The sequence below is a fragment of the Hippoglossus hippoglossus genome, chromosome 5 (genome assembly GCF_009819705.1).
Source record: "Hippoglossus hippoglossus isolate fHipHip1 chromosome 5, fHipHip1.pri, whole genome shotgun sequence".
Taxonomy (NCBI): Eukaryota; Metazoa; Chordata; class Actinopteri; order Pleuronectiformes; family Pleuronectidae; genus Hippoglossus; species Hippoglossus hippoglossus.
In genome coordinates this window covers 8,355,006-8,379,513 of record NC_047155.1, presented here as the reverse complement: position 1 = coordinate 8,379,513, position 24,508 = coordinate 8,355,006, and positions in this window count along the sequence as shown.

Genomic DNA, 24,508 nt, shown 5'->3' with positions numbered 1-24,508 from the left:
CCAGTACGGAGAAGAGAGGAAGAGGGGATCTATAAATCCACCCCCTCCGCCGCGGCTCCTCTCCACCGCCACCCCCATTTGTCGGCGGCCTAGGCGAGGCGAGGCGAGGCTGGAGGTGGTGTGTAGCAGGTCTTCAGAGTAAGCTGTGATGACAGGTGTCACTGAGTCTCATGGGCGGACCTGTGACGAGTGTCCTGCTCACTTACAATCCTCACTTTGGCGCTTTTCACAAGTCACGAACTGATGAGTGCCAAAAGAGGTGGTACGAGGATTCATTCGCCCGATTTGTGTTCCCTTAATGCTGGAGTGTCTGTGTGCATGTGCGTGTGTGTGTGTGTGCGCGTGTGTGTGTGTGTGTGTGTGCGTGTGTGTGTGTGCGTGTTACACACAGGAACATGCAGGACCATGATGCAAAGCGTCTGAACGCCTCCATCCCCTGCACAGGAAAACGTAGATATTGGTATACATGTGCATGAATCCACACACAAACACACACCCTCCCTGCAGCCTGGCACCACACACACGCCGGCTGCCAAGCCAGTTTAGTGTAGTCCTGCTCTGTCTCAGGGCAGGGACACTGCAAACAAAGCCCGTAGCTGCTCCATGCAGTGGGTAAATTAGATGTGCCGCAGGAAAAGAGAGAAGAAACTCACAGGCACGTCTGTCTCATTTAACATGATGTACAAAAAGGGTTTTGTCGGGTGCAGAGAAGTTGTTCACACTCCTTAAAAGTCTCAGTCCGATGATAAATGACGACCAAACAAATTCAATTAGGGTAGTTTGTGTTTCTAAATGTATGTGGTCTGGTGTTGGATATTTTAAAAACGGCGTACAATCGGCTCTGTGAACCAAAAGAATCGTCACAAAAACAGCATTGCCTTGTTGTTGCCGCTGCTTTAAGTGCCAGACATTGCTTGTAATGTCATGTTGTGTTGTTGTCATGTGAGATCACAGGGTTTTCATGCCTTTTTTCACACTTAGCATGTGATGGGGGAAGGAGGAAGGACCAGATTCAGAAACAACAATCAACTTGTGCCCAAATTAAGTACGATTCATTTTTTTTTTACCACAGAGAATTGATGTGCAAAGTATTTTTGTTGAAGATTATGGCCGAGATGAGTATCAATGAATCCAACAGGGGCATGGACACGTTATTCCTTTTCTTAGCTTCAACTATTAATAGATAAATCAGCTGTTGAGGGCCAAGCTTCTTCTCTCGAGTCTCCGCAATTATGTGATCACAGCAGGGAAAGGGGCTAATACGGCCTGGGAGGAGAAGACATTCATCAGATCATGGCAAGCACTGCATTTCCATCTCACTAAGATCCCAGCAGGGATACACATACTCATGAAGCCCCTCTTTTGTACCTGGTGCAGGGGCCTCCCTGCCTTCTGTTATCCTGCAGCCTCAGTCTGCGCAGGCTAATGAGCGCAGGCCTGGTAGCTTCATTCTCCAGGAGGGCAGCTCCCATTCATCCACCGGCCATTCTGCGAAATCCCGCGTATTCACCGAAGGCCAAACCCGCAGTTTGTCGGCATACACACCTCCTCCTCCCTTGCTCCCTCGCCCCTGCATGTACTCATTCTCCCCAGTGTGGCACACAAACCCTCAAAGCCCCGTTCCACCTTTTCACACTGTGCCAGGCTCAAAGGGAGGCTGCTGGGGGGGGTGGGGTGTAGAAATAGAGCTGTGTTTGTTTAAACTCGTCTTTAAAAAGCAAAAGGGGGAACTTGTTAAACGCAGGCCGGTGTGGCCCCGCCGCGCACACCACGACATGAAGGAGCAGCGCTGCAGCTGAGAGGCTGCCGCTGCTGCTGAAGGCCTTTAAGGTATCACTGCCACTCAGGCGCTTCAGAAAGCCACTTTAAATGACACCAGAGCTATTTAACACAACTGTCTGTGTGTGTGTGCGTGTGTGCGTGTCTGTTTGTGTGTGTCTGTTAGTGAGAGAGTGTACTCAAGTGATGAGGTGAAATTAATGTTATTATTATTATTATTATAAAAAGGTGAATAAATTGGGTTTTTAAATACTTTTCTTAATATTTTCCTTCTAAAATAATTGTAATAAAACATATTTAAACCTATTTCTTTATTAGCTGTATTTGTTTCATCATATTTATATTGTTTTTCTCCATTTACAAATATTACATTATGAAGGCCTCGCTGCGAGTCAGAGCATCACATGGTCATGCAGGATCTTTATTTATTTGATAATCAAATGCACATTTCTGATGACTTATGAAGTGAAGTGAACCCAGTATTGTATGGCCTTTTACGTCTCAATCTGTGTTACATTTTCTTGCGGTCTCCAAGAATAACTGACTGTGAGTTAATACAGCCAGTGACATTTTCACCATTCACTGGGTGCAGTTAATTTATGTCTCTTTTCAAAATGCCAAGCAACTATTCACCACCATGTTTTACGTAATATCCGAGCAATAAAAGTCTAATTTTGCCATTTTGGCTCCAGGTATTTTACATCAGGGCTCATTTTTATTTATTTATTTTTATTTTTATTTACATCTATACCTCTTTTTTTGTTCCTTGTTTTTTTTTTTTTTTTTCATTAGCCAAATGTAATCTCTAACTCAGTTTGACAGATTCACTGGAGGTATTCAATTTGATCCCATTTTCCTTCACTGGGAAATCTGGTCTTTGTGTTGACGCAGTCTATGAGAGTAAACATGTGCTAAGTCGTTTTGCATGTCTAATAACGGAATGTTTTCACGGTTGATTTTATGCAGAAAGACGCAGCCCTGTCGCGCCTGGACCCTGTCACAGACTTGTCACTGCTTTGATCTAAAGCGCATCGTAGGAACCCCTCGAATTAGGTTAATTTGCACTAGTAATGAGGGTAGTTTTAATGTCTTAATGAGGCTTTTGACAGGGGTTCATTGTCTCCAAATAATCAATGACAAGCTGTGTGAGGAGAAAAGAAAGGAGGGATGAATAACTAAAGACTAGGGTCCTTATATGCATCTTATCTGCAACCTTTTTAGCTTTAAATTTTATTTAAAACGTCGTGAAATTCAAGCTTTTGTAATAAATATATATGGTTAAATATATACTGTTTTATTTAAAGTTTTATAGATATTTATTTTCTTTATTGTTGGTATTTAAAAGGATAAACTGAATATATATTTTCTTTTACAAAATATTAATCCTTGAAATAGGAGTAAATTCATGTATTTTTTTTCAGTTTTACCCTAACCTATAGAGTATGAGTAAATCATTTTGCTTGTACGCTGTCGTCTACACTAAATATCCCCATGCACGCTCAGGATGCTCAAGTAGGACATTTGCATTTATGCAGATTAAATTAATCTGTTGATCTCCGTGTCTGTCTAATGAAGAAGGCATCGTGGTGTGTGGATATGAATGTCTGTATGCATGAGGAGGACGGGTTAATTAGGGAAACTGTGCCTGGGCTCTCCTAAAAGGTCACACTTTGCCAAAGGCTTGAATACATTCTCCAGACTTGACGTTCCACAAAGTGACAAGTGCAATGACAGATTTTTTTTTTTTTTTACTAGTCAAGCAAAAGAAAAAGAAAAAAAAAAAGCTATGATGGAAGATGTTAAGGGCTTCACTGGGTTAATTCTCTATACTTTGTTTCTTCTAATTGTCCCTCTCATTAATACGTAGACCATGGAGAACTCAAGTCATTACTTTAATTCTTTCAGGCCTGATTATCTGCATTGTTAAAATATTCTATAATCTGCAGATTGGATGCCCTTAAAAATGATTATACATTACTATATCTGTGTTGAATAATATCCCATCGTTAATACTGCCGTCCTCCAATCACGACAATTGTTAAAAAACACGAGATCCTGTTTTTTCTTTTTCACACTCAACTCATCGCAAGACTTTAACACGAGTGTGAAAATATTTGTTCTGGCTTCATGTGTTCTTTGGCTGTCACTTCCCACTGCTGCTGCTGTGTATGATGGTTATTGCCTCTTGTCTCATCAGATTATTCAAATGCCGCGCACCTGACAGGGCAGAGCCAGCGGCTGATATTCACACACAACCTGCACATATTTGCGTGGTTTCCTTCAGGAAAGCAGGAAGCGGCGGAAGCAACGGGAGTTAAGGTTGACACGACAAAATGAGATAGTGAATGTTCTCACACAAGTCCAAATATGTGTTAAATTGTTTTATTCCACTGTCCGTCACTGAGCCTCCTTCTTCCTGCAACATTAAAACCATCATCCCGCAATATATATCAACATCTTTCTGTTGCTTAATCTCTATCAAATCTATGTGTGCAACCCATTTTCTTCTTCCTGATCCCTCCTGACCACATTGTCCTCACAAACATTCACAAAAAAGATAGAAAACATTTTTCATGGTTTAATGTTTATTGCCACACGATTGCCTCTAAAGACCTTTGACAGAAACACAGACTTCTAAAAAATGTGGAGGAACAACTGTTTGGCCCAGAAAATGTTGATTTGTGTGTGATCTATTATTATTAACTATTATTAATATCTATTATCAGGTTGGACTTAGAGGCCTGTAATCTTCTTGAAACATCACATTTCTGCTTTTTTGGTAAATACAATTTTATAAAAAAATATTTTCCACATGCAAAAAAACTCTACGGTACGTGACTTTATTTGTTTGCTTGGTTTTTCAGATTTAAACATTTACTGCGGCCTCATAGTGTCAAACAAACACAAATTAAAAAGTTGTGCTCTCTGTCAAGGAGCTAAAATCTCCTGGATTTATGCGAGCTCCACTTTCCTCACAGCAGATTATGAGCTGTTGGTGGAGCAGTAAAAACACGTGTTGATTTGTAGATCAACACACTAAAATCTCCATTCAACATTGTTTGACGTGTTGAATGATGAGGTTTGCATCGGCTGCGCAGCATCAGTCACAGCACACAAACTCCACCATGTTCCTGATTAACAAGTTCACATGCAGGAGAAACACTGGGCGACGCATTTGTCTTTGTTTTTCGTGCATAATCAAGAACAAACTGCGTCCTTGAATTACGTGTTCTCGGGGATACACACGAGAGCCACAAATCCAAGGAATCAAGTCCACAAATCTGCGAAAACACAAAAGCTTCCCCGTTTTGCCAAAACACTGCACTTCTGTTGTGAAGCTCATATCGTTTACTGTAAGTTGGTAAATAGCATGTGGTGAAAATTAGAGGCATCATACAAAACAGTACCAGCCAAACCACACAAGTGTTTCACTGTTTCTTCTGCCGCCCCTCTCTGATTCTCTCTTCCTCCCAGTTCCCTGCAACAAGCTGAATTTGCAGAAAACCCTTCAAAGCTCGTCTCGGTTAAACGTCGACCGGAGCGACTGATCGGTGTCTCTTTCACAGAGGGAAGCAAACAAACAGATTTCCGTCCGTCATTGTGGTGCGCAGCGGGATGAAAACAAGCAGGGCAGAGACTCAGAGGAGATTCGAGCTGTGAGATTTGTGTTGGAGGACATTCACAGGCCTGATGGAGCTTTAACATACGTGAGCACATATTACCTGTATGACATGAATCTGTAAGTTACAGATGAAGTAGTAAGTTTTGTCAATGAAGCTGCTTTAAGAATACTGCTTTAGTACGGACATTTTTCTGAAATCTTCCGTAGGGGCTGTATATGACAACGCAAATGTCGGAGTCAGTTGCTTCGGACGTTCTCCAGAACTTTTCCTGCCAGACCCCAGGTAAAATGTATGAATGAGCCCATGTGAGAATACGGAAAAAAGAGGCGCCATTTATGCAGAGGATGCAGCCGAAATTCATCTCCTGCCTCCTGCAGGCTTTACCCAGGCGTCACCCCTCACCTAGATGTTTCTGAAATGTTCCTGTTGCTGTGAACGCGTCTGACCGAAACAATCTCCTGCATATGTGAAAAGCAAAATCCGGAATATGTCCAGACCCAATTTTTCAGATATATCGAGATTGAAAACAGTAAAGCTGCGTTTAGACCTGCACTGAATTCCGAATAATCTATAAGAGTGAAAGGCTCGAGAAATTCTCTAGAGTTTCTCCGACAAGCACCTTAGTAAAAAGGTTTGAGAAAACAGCAGCAGATCAAACAGAGGAGTCACTGCCAGCGTGTGGTTGTGTAACACGTGACAGACGCCAACCTGACAATCATGGGGAAAACAGCAGCAAAGATGTCAATTGACCTTTTGGTAATACGGGTGTTGATGTGTCATAAGCACAACGCAGCAGAATTAATACGTCCTTGCTCCGCCTGGTGAACCACACCTCAACTGAACTTTCTGTTGTTATTAACGCTTTTAACGAACTCCGGACATCTGAACAAATTCCACAGTTTCGTGTCTGAAAACAAGACGGGTTGATGATATTGGTGCAGTCATGCACTTTCGACCCCAGATGACTTCAACGATGGATCATGTTTGACCTCAGTTATGATTTTGCGGATGCTTCTCTTCCGGGAAGAAATTCTCCTGCCAAGCCACGTATCCAGCAGCACCTCAGTGAGCAGCGAGTGGGCCGGTCTTAACAGATTTCATACCAGCTATTGTGGTGCGCCATGAGTCGGGATGAGCCAAATCCCTGTCCGGGCCAAAGCCCTGTCCGGGCCCTACCTAACCAAACCACAGGGTCTCACTCCGTTTGACTAATATAAAAAGAGAAGTTTGTGCTGACACTGAAAAGGACACAAAGCAAACAAGCGCAGTGTAAGTGACACAAAGGATCCAAAAGATAAACACGTATGACTGAATAAATGGATTACATGTTCCCCTTTGACAAAGCAGCTTTCTGCACCTCTGGGATTTTGGAGTTTGTCGAGTGTTGACTGCCACACCCGGAGCAGAGGGGGTGTTGCTGACTGATCCCCGCAGCTTCCCTGGCAGAGTCAGCGATGTTTTTTCTATTTGATTGTGGTGACTAAATTGATTTTATAAGGTCTAATCAAAATATTCAATATGTTTTTGCGAAATGTCAGTTTAAACGGGGGGTGGAGGAGACTGCATCGTCAGCCTGGAAGCTCATTAACAGATGCTTTGGCCGGAGCAGCATTTTACTTTTGTTTGTTTTCTTTTCGGTTTCACTTTTGTATTTCTCCTGCAGTTGCAAGAGGGAGCAGAGTTTCATGGAATCCCCAAGATCCTAAGTGGTTGGTCCAGTGTTTGACTTCGATTAAACTTAAAACAAACACAGAATAAGAGAAAAATATTGAAGTTGCATGTGACTGGTAAAACTAAAATAAGTAAGTTCCTTGATCTCGGCAGATGTAGAGTCTGTAAAGCAGATTGGCTCTAAAGTGGAGATATTAGTTTTGCGTTAGTCTGTCAGTGTTGGCAGCTCGACTTGAGATAATGGGAGCAGGGCACGCTGCAGCTCGCCTCTGTCACACATACATTATTTAAAGAACGGTGTGAATTTGACACGGGATCCAGGCGACTGCAGAGCGCAGCACACTCTACAGTTTATCTGAGAAAACCTTTCAGTGCAGAGTGTTTTTTGACAAGATGAATCCGAGGCTGAAAATTGAAACGTTGAAGAGTTTGTTTCCCTTCTCTGTGACAGCCGGGAAACTTGCTCCGTAATGCGAGAAGCCACTTGATTTGAACGTGTTACCAAAAAGCAGCTCATCAAACTAAATCAACAATTACACACACACACACCTACTGTACACACACACACACACGCGCGCGCTCGGTCTGCTCGGTCAAGCCCCTCCCTCCCCGCCGTCTCTTTGAAGTGCGGCGCTGGCAGTAAATTCTTGGGCTCTTTTATGCTCATTCCCATTTCGATTAGTGGGGTTAACAAGCCGCTGCAGCTCGGGCTAATGAGACTGTGCCACGGAGAGGGGTCATCAGAGGTGGGGTGGTGGGGGGGGTGGGGGGGGGGGGGGTTGAGGATGGATGACTCAGTCCCCTTCCTACTGAGGAGCCGAATGAGACGGAGGGGAATCCTAAACATGTGCTGCTGTAGCTGCTGCTTCGCGACCTGAATGAACGGACTCACGAAAGCAACGTAAAAAAAGACAAATTGTCATATTCATACAGTCACAGGCGGTTTCCTGCCTCTCTGCAATGTCCAGCGCATCATCGCCTCTCACAGAGGAGGCAATTACTTTTACCCGGAGTGTTACTGTAACTTCCGAGCATATCCTCACTCCACACACATGCGAAGGCAAACATCCTCCTCACCAACATGGGGGCCCTGTACGGCCAATCCCGCTGGGGACAGATGGGCAGACAGAGAGGGGGGGCCTCATTAAGGCAGGATGTACCAGGATGCAGTAAAACCTCTACTTTCCTTTCCCCTCGTTCCCCTTTCTTCTCCCCTGTGCTGATTCACAGCACACGGAGCTCTCGGAGATCACTAACAGATGGAAAGCAGATAGTCGGATCCCGTAGCGACAGAGAGGAGACTCTCTGGTAGTCTCGGTCGCTCTGTTGATATGTCGCAGAAAAAACACGTCCATGTTCCGTAAAGTACAATTTACTAGTGTTAAAATACAAAAAAAGTCAAATGCAGTAAAGTGCTTGTAAGTTCGTAACTGGTTTCAACATGACTCTCTGAATACTTTCTCTATGTGTTCACGCACGGCCCATCATGGTCAAGGTGCAGACATAAAAGTGCAATAACACATTAAAAGAATTCGCAAACGTAAATACCACAATGTTTATGTCATGATGCTCGTCTGAGGCGACCTCACACAGCAGCAGATGGTGGCTTTTTGAAAAAATGTCAACATTTACACCCACGTATCGTGAATGTGACATAAATGAATTCCTCAGTGAGGCCTTGTGTTTTCTAACACAAACACTTTGGTGTTTCATGTGATGCCAAATGGACCAAAAGTGACAAACAATTTTACGGTGGTGGAGGAGATGTCAACATTTTCTGGTCCATGAATCATTTTTAGTTCACAAATTTCACCACGAGATAATGGAAAATATAAATAAATAAATAAAACTTTGTTTGTATAGCCCATATTCAAACTCTCAAAGGGCTCAACTAGGTGTGAAGTCCTCTGCCCTTTAACCCTTGACAAGAAAAAATGACCAAAAAACATAAAAAAGTGCCACATGTGAGGATTCCTTCTCCCAGGATGGACAGAAGTGTAATACATGTCTTCTGTAACAGAGCACATCAACAAAAAGACAATATTTACAACATCCATGTCTAACATGAGGTGCATCAATGTTTAAAGTATTTACACAAAAGAAAAGGAAGATGAAGGGAGCAGCAACGACACTTGTATTGATAGAGGTATTGCATATAATAGTATTATGTGAGTAGGCACATTGTATATCGAAGCAATCTAGTTATCATAGAAATAAAATGTGTGTGTTTACAGTGCTTTGTTATGTAGTACAGCTTTAACAACAATAGCGTGATTATAGGTGTACATTTCTTCACACCACCACTGATCACTGTGCAGGATGAAGGTCTGGACATTATGACTGGACGTATTAACCAGTGTAATGGAGCCGCACGGACTGGCCCCGGGGCTCCTGTGTTTGCATGTGTGTGCTTTGTGAGGGTTAACACACTAACGGACCAATCTGCGGCTCAAGAGCGGGTCTCCCACAGAGGTTAAGTGTCTCAGCCAAGAGGTCGGCCCGTCATTTAACAACCATAACTGCGTCCCGTCCTATCCAGGTCAGATGGCGGCGTGGAGATCAGCTGTGATGGCTGACCAAGTGAGCAGACAAATGAGGAAATGATGAGAAGCGGGGGGCCTGTCTTGTCCTGTCTCCAGCAGCAGCAGCCCTCCCCTCCCCTGCTGTGTCCGTGGCCGTCTGTGCCGTTGTCCTAATCACGCCAGTCAGCGCTGACACACAGCATACTGTACTGCAGCCCCGCATGGCCCACAGTCCGCCAGCATCCCTGCTCCTGTCAGTCTACTGAGGCAGGGCAGGAAAGAAACCAGCCTCCGAAGTCCGACACAGTTCAGGACAGATGTGGAGATAGAGGTATTTCATCTGTTCCCTCTTTACGTTTCCCCTCCTGCATCCTGCGTCGTGTCATCGCTCCATCACGGCCTCTCTGCCCCACACCCATCAGAATGCACAGGTTCAGTGTGAGACAGACGTTCCCCTTTAGGTACATTCGCAGACACAAAGCTTTCTAGCCTGTTGCTCGGAGCGATGGAATGAACATTGATCTCTGCGGAGGAGGGCGAGAGAGACGTGGAGAAAGGAGGTCGAACCTCCAGATCTTTCATCAAGCAGCACCTCGGGGGGAGATGAGGAAGATGAGGAGGAGGGGGTTAGCGGGGGCGGAAACAGTGGACATCAGGATAATAATCATAATTCAATTAAAAGGTTACTCACCTACTCAGTCACTCAAGGGAGGAGACGAACACCGCTGCTCCAGCTGCATCATCCTCCAGCCAGCGAGGCCTATCACAGCGCCGCCTAATTGAGATCCACTCTCTCTCTCTCTCTCTCTCTCTCTCTCTCTCTCTCTCTCTCTCTCTCTCTCTCTCTCTCTCTCTCTCAGTGTGTGTGTATGTGTGTGTGCAATGACAACAAGGGGACCCTCGAACGCCTCCGAGGGGCTCCTCTCCTAATTGGTTAATTAATCCTTACAGAGCTCGTCTGCAGGGCCAGGGGCGCTCAGCGTAGAAAGAGAGAGAGGGAGTGAGGGAGGGAGGTAAAGACAGAAGTCTGGAGGGATGTGCGTGCGTGCGTGTGTGTGTGTGTGTGCGTGCGTGCGTGTGTGAGAGAGAGAGAGGGACAAGTTTGACAATGACATCATCATCAGCGACAGAGCGGATATGATCCCTTAGAGCGCCACATGTTTCTCACTAAGTCTTAAACAGTCTGCTACTTTACGAGACTTCAGTTTGATTCTGCTTTTTGTCAGCGTAGATCTTTTCTAGGTTTTGATCACTGATGATAAAAACTTTTTTTTAGCTCCTCTCTCTCTCTACTTTCTTTCCCCTGTTTACGCGCCTTCGTTCCTCTCATTGTGTTCCTCTGGTTCCTGTTTTGTGGGGAAGGGTTACACTGGGCTGGAGGGAAGGGCAGCCATGTATAGTCCCTGCTGGGATGATACTCACTGAAAGAGACAAGTATGTAATTTGCCCTTAGATGCAACACATCACAGTACCCACTCTTGCATAATACGCTGGTTACACGGGGTAAAAGTAGGATTGTCAAGTGTATATGTTACAGCTCCGCTTCCGTAGGAGTGATACATTGGAAAAGGGATGTGTCACTAACTTTATTGAAGAAAGATTTGTATTTGTTTGCTTTGCCAGCAGTGGATGATATAACAGAGATTTAATTTCCATAACGTCACAGTTATATCACTTTATTTCCAACAAAGTATTAACTTCTGAGTACTGCTCTCATGTCAGTTGAACTTTACAGGGGTATTGTGTCATTATTATTCCCAGTGTGTGAATGATCTTGCTCACCTGACACTGACTCCTCTAAAACAACATTAAGTACATGTTTGCGTTTGCTGTTCAAACTGTATAAAATTCCTTCATATTTAAAGAGGGAGTGGAGTAAATTGGACACACTGGTTCACACACCGGAGAAGTAATCCAGCGAAAAATGCAGATGCGCAGAGGAAAACCCACACAATTTCTCTTTATGACATACAGGCATGCACGTTCACACACGTGCGTGCACACTGGGGAATGTAGTCAGTAAGCAGCCTTGTGTATTGACTGAGGCGGCCTGTACACAAACTCTCTAATCCCATTCGTACTGATGGTAAAACAAACAACATGTAACGAGGCTGCTGCTGCTGCTGCTGCTGCTGCTGCTGCTGCTGCTGCTGCACACTAAGAATCAACAAGTCCTGCTACTCAAGTAAAGGTACATTTACTGTGATGGATTCTGTGTGCAGAATGGACACTGTATCACTGATGAAACACACATGAAGCAATTTCACCATGTTTTATATTTGAATAATAAATATCATAGCACCATAAAACATCATATCGCTTTTGATAAAGAAGGTTTATGTTTTTGCAATGAAAATGTCCCATAATGCATCTTTAAATGAAACCTTGAATAAGTAAATCAAATGTACATACAACGGTTAACAATTTGTTCCCTTGATTGTAGAAGTTGTCTAATGTCTGAGAGTCAGGACAAAACATCAGCATTTGTTAAACAATCTGGTGACAATATACATTTTAGCTGTTGTTACAGTATCAATCAAATCACCATTGTAAATGTTACCACTGTAAACTGTGAAACCAATAACCATTTCATCCCTATTATATTTTATACATTATATTATAATGGATGTATTCCACTAAGCTATATTTACCCGTTAGGTATGTTCCTATTTGGGAATAAAAGGTTAACACTTATATTTTAAACTATAATTTGGGATATGTAATCATCAAATAGACGAGTCCACAGACTCCTTCTGCAGGTTTGTATGGAGCCTCTCTGTACAGTTGATGGTATCATCCTGAACTTCACCATCATGTTGACACTGGAAAGATTGAACATCAGTTAAACTGCCAAGAATGTTACAATTCCTTCCAGGCACCTCAAGACGGCACCAAGATTTCCCCTAACCCTCCCTGGATTCAGCCGGCAGCGCCATCTTTTCTTCGATGGTGGGATAAATTCATTAAGGAGTTTGTATATCAAAAAATTTGTGATGATTCACAAGGGAAACACTGAAGAAATCTGTTGCCTCTGGCACAGCTCGGCATGTTAATCTTTCAAGGCAGCTGGATTTCCTTCTTGCCAGGCTCAAGCTATTTGTGTCTTATAGGTGTGACCAGAGCAAGAAGCAATTGGTAATTAAAAATTGTGGCACAGTCCTAAAATTTGGTTTTAATCTAGCCATAAAAATGGCAACATTTTAAATTCCCTTGTCTCGGGTGTCTCAATGTCCAGTCCAACCAATGGCGGAGGAATCTATGAGAGTCTAAAGGCTTGAAGGTTGCTCTAATTTGACTTGACACATGGGTAACATTAGTATTTCTATATTTTTCACATAGCCAATGTTTTGTATCAGTATTGTTTTCTCCTGTTTGCTCATTTTCACAGTAGCTAATGTCCCATTTGCGAACATGGAGGAGGTGGAATTGATGACCCACTCCAGCCAGCCACCATTGGAGCTGTCACCTCCATTTTTATTTACAGTCTATGATTACACCATTGTGTTATTGCCTCAGCGATATTTATTCCTGAATTTCAGGTGCTGAACTTCGGGAGAAGCGGTGAGGAGAGGGGGTGTATTGTCTGAGTGTTGATTCAGATATCAACAGTCTTTCTACAGAATTGCGTACTCCGCCTTTAAGTCATCACCCAGATACACCTCTTCCCATCCAGGTTGAGAATACAGTGTGACACAATAAGCAGCCTGCAGGCCTTGGCACGCTCGACACTGCTGTTGCACCATAAATCAACCATCACTCAACCACCTAGCATGATACTGTTTTTAATTTTACACTCAGATATAAAGTCTTTGTACAGGGCTCCAGTTACATGGGAAATCTTACTTTGGTTCTGCACACAGTTTATTTACATAGCTCTGAGACAGGATAATAGTTTATGGGCATTTGCAAAAACCTTTATACTCAACTATTGAGAGGGAACAATTCAGCTTGTATCCGACACAATAAGCATAAATTACAGACTTTGCTTCTTAGGTAAGTACTAGTACAATTAATTTACCATAAATCATCAGCTGTTTACTCTCTGAAGTACCGACTTAATGTCTTACTTAAGTTCATAGCTTGTCATCGTACCTATTTGTCCACTTAACGAGTAAGAATGTTGTGAAATTGCTTCCTCGCATTTCTCTATACTGATTATTAGTTTTTTTCAAAATGCTTCAAACAACATTCAGCTCGACGACACAATCATTAAAAATTCACTCGCAATTGTTTCTAAATCTTTTTAGTTTGCACATTTGTTGTCTTTTTCCCCCCCAATCTATTTCTTTTCATATTTTGTGGTGACAATATGATTTCCCTGAATCCCTAGATCTTCTTTTTTTTTTCTGGCTGACACAAGTTCCCCCGTGGTCATTGCCTCGGACACTATAATCTAAGGATACAACCCCTGTCTTTTGTAGCTGAGATCCAAAGAGTTCAGTGATGATGAGCCACGGTGGTGCACCAGAAAACATGGCCCGAGTCACATCAAGTGCTTTTCTTGGACGCGTCCCCCCGAAGCAAGGACGAGCGCAGCAGCGAGCAGACAGCATCTGACATGACATGAGTTCCAAACAAACCAAAATGGACACACACTGGCTGCCCACACAAATTGTTAGTGTGTGTGTGTGTGCGTGTGCGTGTGTGTGTGTGCGTGGTCGCGGTGGTGGTGATCAAACAGTAAAAGATACGCACGGACATACATGCACGGCGGCCGTATGAAGACATCAGGAGGAAACTCAGAGATGAAGAAGTGAAGCAGTGCAGCTGAAGTTCTGGTTCCCTGTGTGTTCACTGTGTCCCCTGACAGTGCTCCTCCCTCAGGCCCATTCTAGCATAGGTCAGGGATGTTAAAGCAAAACACATGTAGAGTAAATAGATACAAGAAAATGAAAGCAAACAGAACAACCAACTGTCATGTTCCGTCTTCGGGAGCATCAAGTTTTCCACACAATTTTTCCATCTGAAGACGCTGGAGCCAAAAAACGTGAACGTTGTCCTGTCAAATGTTCCAGTTTTCTGTGCATGCACGTTGTGTCTGTAAGTGTGTGTGTATGGGTGTGTGTGTGTGTGAATAGTCAAGCTTTTGCTCATGTTGTGGGGACCTCAATCTGCCCACACAGTCACCTTATGGGGACTTGTCTTCGCTATAGTGACAAAGCAAGTGTCCATCATGTAAATCAATCCATTTCAAGGTGAAGACAAGTTTTAAGGTTGTTAACACGAGGGTTGGAGTTAGACAATTGGTATTAAAGGTTAAGGTTAGAGTAATGTGATGAATGTAAGTCAATGTAATGTCCTCTGAAGTCGTGGAGACACGACCGTGTGTGTGTGTGTGTGTGTGTGTGTGTGTGTTGTGCCATCTTGACTCCTCAGACATCAAAGAACAAGGCGAGGGGTGTCAGAAATAATTTGGCCACAGTGGAGCTACACGGCACGCTGCCATTCACTTTGAATCAGCTGCGCTCAGAGAGATCTAGCTCAGCCTGGGGGGCACGGCCACTGCCACTGCCACTGCCACAGACACACACACACACACACACACACACACACACACACACACACACACACACATAGAAACATACACACCTCCATCACCCCACCTCATTCTGCCTCACAGACGCACCAAACACAAGGTCCCCAACACGCCTCATCACCCAGCCCCTGGCCACCCCTCTTGACCTGCCTGGACATAGACATGCACAAAGGAAGCGCACATAAACACAGACACCTACCATCTCTATATACACACATTGACATACGAGGACGTCAGGAAACACACACATTTAATACACGTGCACATGCAGCAGACAAGCGCTGTCTCTCCCATTTATTGTCCCTCCATCCTCCACCTTCTCAGAGATTCCTTCCCTTCCCTCACTGACTTCGCTCGTCTCCCCCCGTCCTTCCTCTTTCTTCTCATCTCTCCCCTTCTCCTCCCTTTCGGAGATTTCAGAGAAAATAGCTGAGGGCCAGATTAGAGGTTGGCTGCCTCTTTGCGTTACCAGCAAAGATAAATATTCCCAGGATGACTCCCATTGCCTGGAGGATGTTTATGTGTGTGCATGCACCCCCACCCCCCCACACACCCCCCACCCCCCCAAGAAAAACCACACACATGCACACATGCACAGACACACACACACACACACACACACACACACACACAATGACACATGAATGTGAGCACATGTGCACATTTAAACACACTCTGCTGTATTTCTGCAGTGTTCAGTGTGACACAATAGATTGAGCAAAAAAAGATCATAACAGTCATCTGTCTGTTACTGACTTTACCTTACTCTTACCTGTTGCTTTGCTGTGTGTGTGTGTGTGTGTGTGTGTGTGTGTGTGTGTGTGTGTGTGTGTGTGTGTGTGTGTGTGTGTGTGTGTGTGTGTGAGCCTATAATGATAAATGGTAATAACTGCTCCGTGATGTCACAGTTACAGGCTGCAGGAATAATGTAAATGATGAGATTGTGTGTGTTTGTATTTGTGTCAGTATTGATGATTGCCTGGAGGTAACGATAGCAAAATGTTAGAGCATAATTTTTTGGGGGGTTTTTACTCTTGTCATCATTGATTTTCATATTCATTCCTCCATCTTCACTTTGTCCCGAAGGTAATTCTCTAATTTGAATGGTCAGCTGCTCTGTATATTACCTGCCACCATGGCCACGTGTGGCAATTACGAGATTATGATAATCAGAAAAAATAAAAAACTATTTTTAATTTTGACACAAAGTGTAAAACAATATACATGTAAGGAACAATTAAATATTCAGAGATAAAATATACACAACAACACTAATAATAAAGCAGAACAATACAACGAATTAAAATGACTAATAAATGCTCGTTAAAATATCAATATTTCCGAAAACTGGATCGAGCCAATAATATGTAATAAAGCATTTAATGTTTTAATATGAGAAAAAAAAACATGAAAATAATGAAGGGAGGGAGAAAATACAGATTACAATGCTTTTGTGAAAAAATGAATCTTTGGTTGTATCTTTCACAGAGAGCTTGAAATTGTGTTATAATGTTGCACAGCTCAAAGCTGAACAAGAGATGAATGAATGATTCCCTTTCATTTCCAGAAACGCTTACATCACAGTCAGTGAGATGTGACCATTTCCCAGGATTGTCCTGAGTCACTGGTTGGTTAGTTCAGCCCTTTTTTAACAGTTTCTTCAGAACAGCAGTGTTGTTTCTCTCCGTGCTGTGTTCAAACAGGCAGGGCAGTCACACAGCCGGACTGATCCCTAAGTAAGAGGGAGAGCCAGTATGGCGGGACAGACACAGTTTGCTATCTAGAAATCAAAGAGTGGAGCAGCAATATCCTGGTTTGTTTGATTCAGTGTAAACAAGCAAAGGTGGAAGTACAAGGAGTCCTGTTAACAGCTTTAACGACATCATCACTAAAGGCAGCCTGACTGAGACTGAGTGACAGACATGGGGCCGTAAACACAAACGTGTGCCCTGATAAAGAACATGTTTACTTCTTACTCTAGTGTCATACTAAAAGTATTTTTCTTTTTTTCTGTGACACGAGATGAAGTCATCTAACTGACTGAGAGAGACATCACCTACAGTTTGCTAACGTTAGCCACCATAAGCTACGGGTGTTAGAGTAACAGTGAAACCTCCATTTGCACTAAATGAGTTTCTTTATGCAAGAGGAAGATCTGCAGCACTTCTCTAGTCTTGATGTGCATCCATGTGCAGAACTTTCTCTATCATAAATAGCCAACATTTCCCTTTTAGAATATACAGTATCTCCTTCACATTCATGCATGTGTGTGTGTGTGTGTGTGTGTGTTTGTGTAAGTGTTGTGCACATTTCTCAACCTTATGACCATTTTTTGAATGTAAGAAGTCATGCACATGTGTATGTATTCATAACACTGGCAATCCAGTACAGCTTGTAACAACCCCCCCCCCCCCCCCCCCCCATGCTCTGTTCACCATAAAATGTTTTTCTAAGGACTGAAAACACACAGAAAAGAGTGGCTCTCACGTGATGACCGTTCTAACATCAACACAATCAAGTCATACATCGGGTCAATTACAAGGTCGTTTGTTGGTTGTTTCCGTTTTTCATACTCTAACGGGGCTGCATGAGCATGAGCAGCCATATGATACCATTTCATTTCACATTAACGATGGCTCAGCCAGCTGTTTCTCACATGATCATTCGCTGGAAAGCAAAAACATGTTTTCCACTTATCTAATTAATATATATATTCAGTTAAATAAATGAATGAATGTATGATTTGTCAAAATCTGTCTACTATCGTGTGATTGTGCCTGTTGGATAGGATTTGCAGGCTTTCCTGTGACACAAGGTGAATGTATACTGATTTTATATACGTCATTTTAAGAGTATTATATGTTGTAGAATCTGAGGGAAACTGCAGTGTGGTATAGCAGAGTTACCCAAATCATATTTTACAGAACATTTTAAGGCAAAGTCGATTTATACAAATTTCTGCATTTTGTTTCCGACCCACCACTTCAGAAGAGCATCTTCTCAAACAGGCATGGTGGGGCTACGTGGACAATAGGAGACCACAGGAACTCTTCTCTCCTCGGGTTGTTTTGTGTTCTCTCCTTCACCATCGAGACCACAACACATAGAAAGCTGTAGAGAGGCTTATTTTTCTCCTTTACAAATAGACAAATTTGTACTTGAAACCCTGCAGGAAAACATAATAGACGGCAACTGGAGCTGGTTGCAGATTCTTGTAGATTTTTTAGCTCTCATCCAAGAGGCTTCTTCAGTGCTGAAGACTCAAGGCAGGAACGTTACACCTCATCTGTTGATGAGGTAACATGAAATGAAGGGGGATTGGTGTTTCACCTCGATGTTGTCACTGAGCTGAATCGATGTTTGTGTTAAAGGCAGAGCTGGAATAGTGGGACAGATGCAGACACTGTTGTGTAACTCGTCTCATCTCTGATTTTCAGAACGCCACCATGCACTCTGAAATCACACACACACAGGTACGGCCAACTGGTTTTGTTCAGCGTAAACCAGAAAAGGCTGCACAAGGAGGTGTCTTCTGAACTGCAGTATAGTGGGATCTTTGTCTGAACGCTGCCACTGACAGTTGGCGTGACCCAGGTATTTAACCTGTGTGGAGTCGTTGTCAAGGTCCCTGATGTTACGCGGCCCGTTGGTGCTCCTGGCTGTTGTAACAGAAGTCGATCGAGTCATTGGAGTCACCTCAGGCCAAGTGCAATTGGCCGTTGAATCTCCTGCGACGGGATGAAAGAACAGCATTGGGAGAGTGGGGATAAGTGGTGTCGCAGGCCTCAGGAATTAATTCTACACGTCCACGGCCTCCCTTTCCACTTCTTTCAAGCAACACGTCCCTTATCCAAAATATGTCAAGAGTGTCACTTCTCCCTCAGGTGAAGATGAACTGCTGCGTCTCCTCCTGAGGAGTTGGTCTTTCTGTGTTGAGCCATGTGTGGCTGTGAAATCTATATCACTGCAAAAGGCTCTTTTCACTCTTTGTCTTAAACTGGATGAAAGACGATTCACTTTATTACTAAAGAATGGAAAACACTGCATTGTGTTTTATGACAGACCATAACCTGAGTTACAGGTGTGCTATAAAAGTCAATGGTTTAAATCCTACACTGACACTTTAACATTCCTGGCCTCTACAGTTTGACGACCAAAACACTTTGATGCGCAAACATAATTCTTCCCCTGGTATCTTTTCTACATCTGTGGGATGGAGCTCCTGTAAGTGAATCTAACCTCACAAACCAGGCTGTTCCCGCTCCTCAGACAGGGTGAGCCAATCTCTTTATCATGGCATCTTCCCAGAAGAGTAATTACACAGAAGAGAAAGAGCTGTCAGGACTCAATCCTGAGCAGAAACAGGGAAGTTGTTGTTGAAAATACTGCTGCGATGTAATCACAGGTCGGCATGCACCATGGTTCCAGTGGCAGACTTCAATGCTCAAGCAAGAGAGCGTTGCTACAGTGAAGACCTGCTTTCTTGAGTCCTTAAAGGGATAGTTCGCCGCTATCTACTCACCACTATGCCAATGGAGGGGTGGGTGAAGTGTTTGAGTCTCAGGGGTAAACAGCGTTGCATCCAAGTCCAATCAAATTGAAGTAAATGGGGGCTTTTCTTCATCCAAGTCATCCAAGTGTTCGCAAGCCCAGACATTCATATTCGATATTCCATATCCGGTAGCGCACATTCAGGCTTAAAACGTGGTGTAAATGACACCATTACGAGTCGACCATGAATGTGGGGGCTTGCGGACACTTGGATGACACCACACGAGCATGGAGGCATGTTTTTTCTGGTGTTTTATTATGTCTGAGGAAGGGAAAACTCTTTATCCCTGAAGATCGGTAAAGTGGGGAGTAGATAATGAGTGGATTTCCTTCATTTTGGTGAACTATCCCTCTAAATATAAGATCCTCTGTGCCGGGCTGACAATAATAGATCTTGACTGCAAGTGCGCATGTAAGTTCAAGTCTCATACTATTAACGTCATTGTGTTAACACCATAATATCACCTCAGATGTGACCTCTCACAGTTTCTATGAAGCCTCAGAATACACAGAGCCGTGCAGAGGGATACAGATGAAATTATTTACGGGAACTGCTGTCAGTGGGACACTTGTAGGAAATTGGAATCAGATGGAGATTAGACAGTAAGGAATATGTTCCCCCCTCGGAGGTAAAGTGAGGAGAGAGGACGGGCCGGGGGAAGAGGGGGACTGTGCTGTGCAGCTTATGGCAGCGGTGACCTGTGAACAGAGGAAATTGACTTATGTTGTAAGCCCAGCCTCTCTGGAGAGCTAATTTACCCATCTCCCTCTGGACATTTACCTTCATCTGCAATAAATCAGTAAAAAACCGACTGATTTCAATTCAGTCTGCTTTTATCTGTTGACTTATTGTGTCTCTGCGGTGGACAAACTCATGGAAAAAGTGTCCTCTGGGATTTTTCAAAACAGAAAAACAACAACTGGTAACTCGCACAGCACAGAGTCCCTTTCTTTTGTTTTCTGTCTGTTGTGGGGGGGGGGGGGGGGGGGGGGGGGGGTGAGGCTACATGCAAACTACTGCATTGTAGTTTTAAAACACATCACTGCTGATATGTTTTTAAAGTTCTGGAAATGCTGGGAAATTTGGAAAACTTTTGGAAAACTGGCTCCCGTTTTAGATTGAAAACTCCAGGACTGCATTGTAGTGTGGACGAGTGTCACTTCCTGATTGGTTCACGACACGCCTACCAGCAATGAGGGCAAAACATCGTAAACACTCGGTCCGGACCTGGTTGTCGGCCCGAGAAAATAAATCCCACTTTTCACCGCTGTTGTTTCTCATGTTTCATATTTTTCTGTAGCTGAGCAACCAACTGTCGAGTAGAAAAATCAACTTCCTGTTTACATCAGCAAGCGCACGCCCAGTGTGCGTTAATGGTCACGTGACATGTGTTTTTATATGTGTTAGAAAGGACATGGTTTACGAAACGGAGCTCAAAATACTTGTTTTTTGATCAGCTGGTGGCTCGAGTTGTTCTGCTACTGTCGGGCTGCTCGGCAGACAGCTGTGCTTTCAGAGAGGCGGTTGGTGAAGAGCAGGAAATTATGAGACGTGTCAGAACAAGACTGATATTTTCAAGCTGCACATTTTTCTCCCTGCTGGAGACTTCTGTCTGTCTGTTTGGACAAAGCACTAAACACACACACACACACACACACACACACACACACACACACACACACGTACACACATGCATACACTCAGTCTTACACACACTTGCGTAAGCACACACTCATTCGCCTCTTATTCATACTCACTCATGCATGTGCAGATGAAGACCGACACATACACACCACACATTATGAATATGCCTTTTGATATGTGTTATTCTGCATATTGTTCCTGGGAATAAAATGAATGTGCAACAACTCTGCATGTCCTTGAATCACATTTTGCTTTTAATAGATTTCTATGATATGATATATATATATATATATATATATATATATATATATATATATATATATATATATACATTGTATGATTTCTGTGTAAAGATCACGTCACTAGATATTTTAAGTCTGATATGCAAACACACCCAAAACAGGTGCTGTCATATGGAAAACATGTGACTGAGGGTTTCTTATCGTCCCAGGTGATACTCTACTGATTCCATCAATACTCTAAAAGATTATTTTTGGCAGTTTGAAGGGTTTTGAGTGAAAGCCTCGACGCGGCTGTTTCACACCAAACAATCAGATAGTATAGAGCAGCACTTCTCTGGGTGTAAACATGCTGAGATATGAGCTTTATCGCCCTCATATCACCGACATCTGGGATCTCTCTCTCTCTCTCCATCTCCCTCATGCTCTCCATGTTCCCTTTTTTTTTTTTTTTAAATCCAGCAGTGGTTACATCAGCAGAACCGTTGTGTGTGTGTCACGCTGAAGTAGCTTCTGTTTTTTTTTACATATCCCGATAAGCAGGTGCATGTACGAGCACAGACTTGTGATGCATGTCCCTCTCTCGCTCTCTCTCTCACACACACACACACACACACACACACACACACACACACACACACACACACACACACACACACACACACACAAACTGTACACAAACACAGGAGCACGAAAATCCTACCTACCCAGGACTGGAGCTGATTTCCTTTTTCTTTTTTTTCTGTGGTTTTTGAATAATTATGTTTGTTATGAACAGATTTGTCGATTTCTAAGACTGTTCAAACATTCAACACAAGCAAACCTCAGCCTCATTCAAACATGAGTGTATATTCAAATGTGTGTTTGCCTGGTGTAACATTGTATACACACACACACACTGCACATACCCACCACACAGATACAGCCCGGAGACATCAGTCTCATTCATACAAATTCTACTTCTAGACCTGAGCATGTTCTGTTCTGACTTTAACCTGATTCTTAACAGTTTGGTTGATCTCTTTAATTCTCCACATCAGATGAGGATAAAAGATCACGACGCTGTGCCGATTGTAAATGTAATCACTTTTAATACATGCGCTAATATCAGAACATTAAATTATCTCTGCCTCCTCCACGGCATCTCTCTCCTTTATCTAGATCCACATCGGAGCGAAACTTCACTGTTTCTCTCTCTCTGTCTCTTTCTTTCAGCTGTTTGACGAGGAGGTGGACACTGACAGCTCTCATCACCACCTTCCCTCTTTATGCAAAAAGCAGCGTCGTGGCCGGATGCCATGGGTAGGCACTGTAAACATCACTCCCTTTCTCTCCCTCCCTCCAACACAATAGCGCCCAACGTAATTGAGGCATGCAAGTCTGTGGCTGCCGTATGCCAAACATGGGCCCGGATAAATTGCTGGGAAGGAGGTAATGGAGGGAAGAAATTAGAGAACGTACGTGTGCCTTTGATTAAAACCCTCGTGAATGATTGATTCAAATCCACGAAGGATCAAATTTAGTTGAAAATGAAACAAATAGTTGTAAAGAAAAAAGATAAAACTTGTTCGTTCGAATCCGTTAATTTCTCATCAAGTAGTCATGAGGCTTCAAAGTGCTATTTATATAAGTGTTACGACAAGTTGCTTAAGTATGGCCCTTCCTCGTCTGAGAGGAGCGCATCTCCCCGCTCCGTTCACTAGCCTGCACGCTGCAAACAAGTCTGGGCAGCTTTGTATCTCATCCCTCTTTGGATAAACACAGGCAGGAAATGAATGTGGTTTTACAATGATTCACTCCATACTGGAAGCATTTGCTGTCAAAGAAATCCATTCAAAGCAGCTTTGGCTTCACATGTTTACTATTTTCTTTTGCTCTGGCAGATATGTATCTTTTCAGTTGCTTATTTCCTATACCTCTAAAACACACCTCACCGAGGACACGTTCAGGTTTTGTGCTCTAACTCGAACAGTTCATGTCTGAGTTTAGAAGAATTTTTGACAAAAGGCACCATTTTCAACCACTTTTTTTCCGTCTCTCTCTCTTTTCTGCTCTGCTATCTTTATAAGTGGAAATTCAAAGTGCCAGAGGGCTAAAGCTTTAACCATGCAGTACAGCTGGGGAGGGACTGTCAGCCGGAGTAATGAGCTTTACCTTTAGCTGAACCATAAAGGCTGGTGCCTGCCTATGGGCATTGCTGCTCTGAAGTGAGGACAACACACAAACACTTGCACATGTACGCTCAACATCTCGCTGGTTGTAATGTGACCCCCCCCCCCCCACCATGTCCGGCCACAGACAAAGGCTCCAGTTGTTGTTGCAGGGGTCCTTGATTGCTGAGTGACCATTGTCAGGATACATAATTTGCTGAGTGTGTGTGATTTCAAGGTATTTCACTTTGAGAAAACTATGACAGATCGATCACACAGACAGATCAGTTATTATTGGGACAGATTGATCTCAACGTAACATTTGTTCATAGGCTGTGTGTGAGCTATGGAATTGATTTTAAAGTCAAGAGTAATTGCTCAATGATCGTCCTGCAGAATGTGGCCTCCTCACACTTAGTAACTTCAAAAGATCACATCTTTTAGATGGCTTTTTCATTTAAATTAAAATCTATAATTGTTTGAACATATAATTAAAAAATCTATAATTATGTTGCATTTAGTCATTATGTGAAACTTCCCCTAACAAGGAACCAACCTTTTTACCAGTTGATATGACCGACAGCATCTTTTACTGTCTTTCTTACTCATGTATTATTTTAAAATAATTTTAAATATAATGTTTATCTTTCTCTTCTCTATTTTTTGTATTACTTTTCACATTTTTCAATGCTCGTCGTATTATTCTAATGCTTAAAGCTGCACTCATTCCTTCTTATCTAAGCAATGGATGAAATCACTACATCTAATATAAGAGGAATGTTTTGTAAAGAC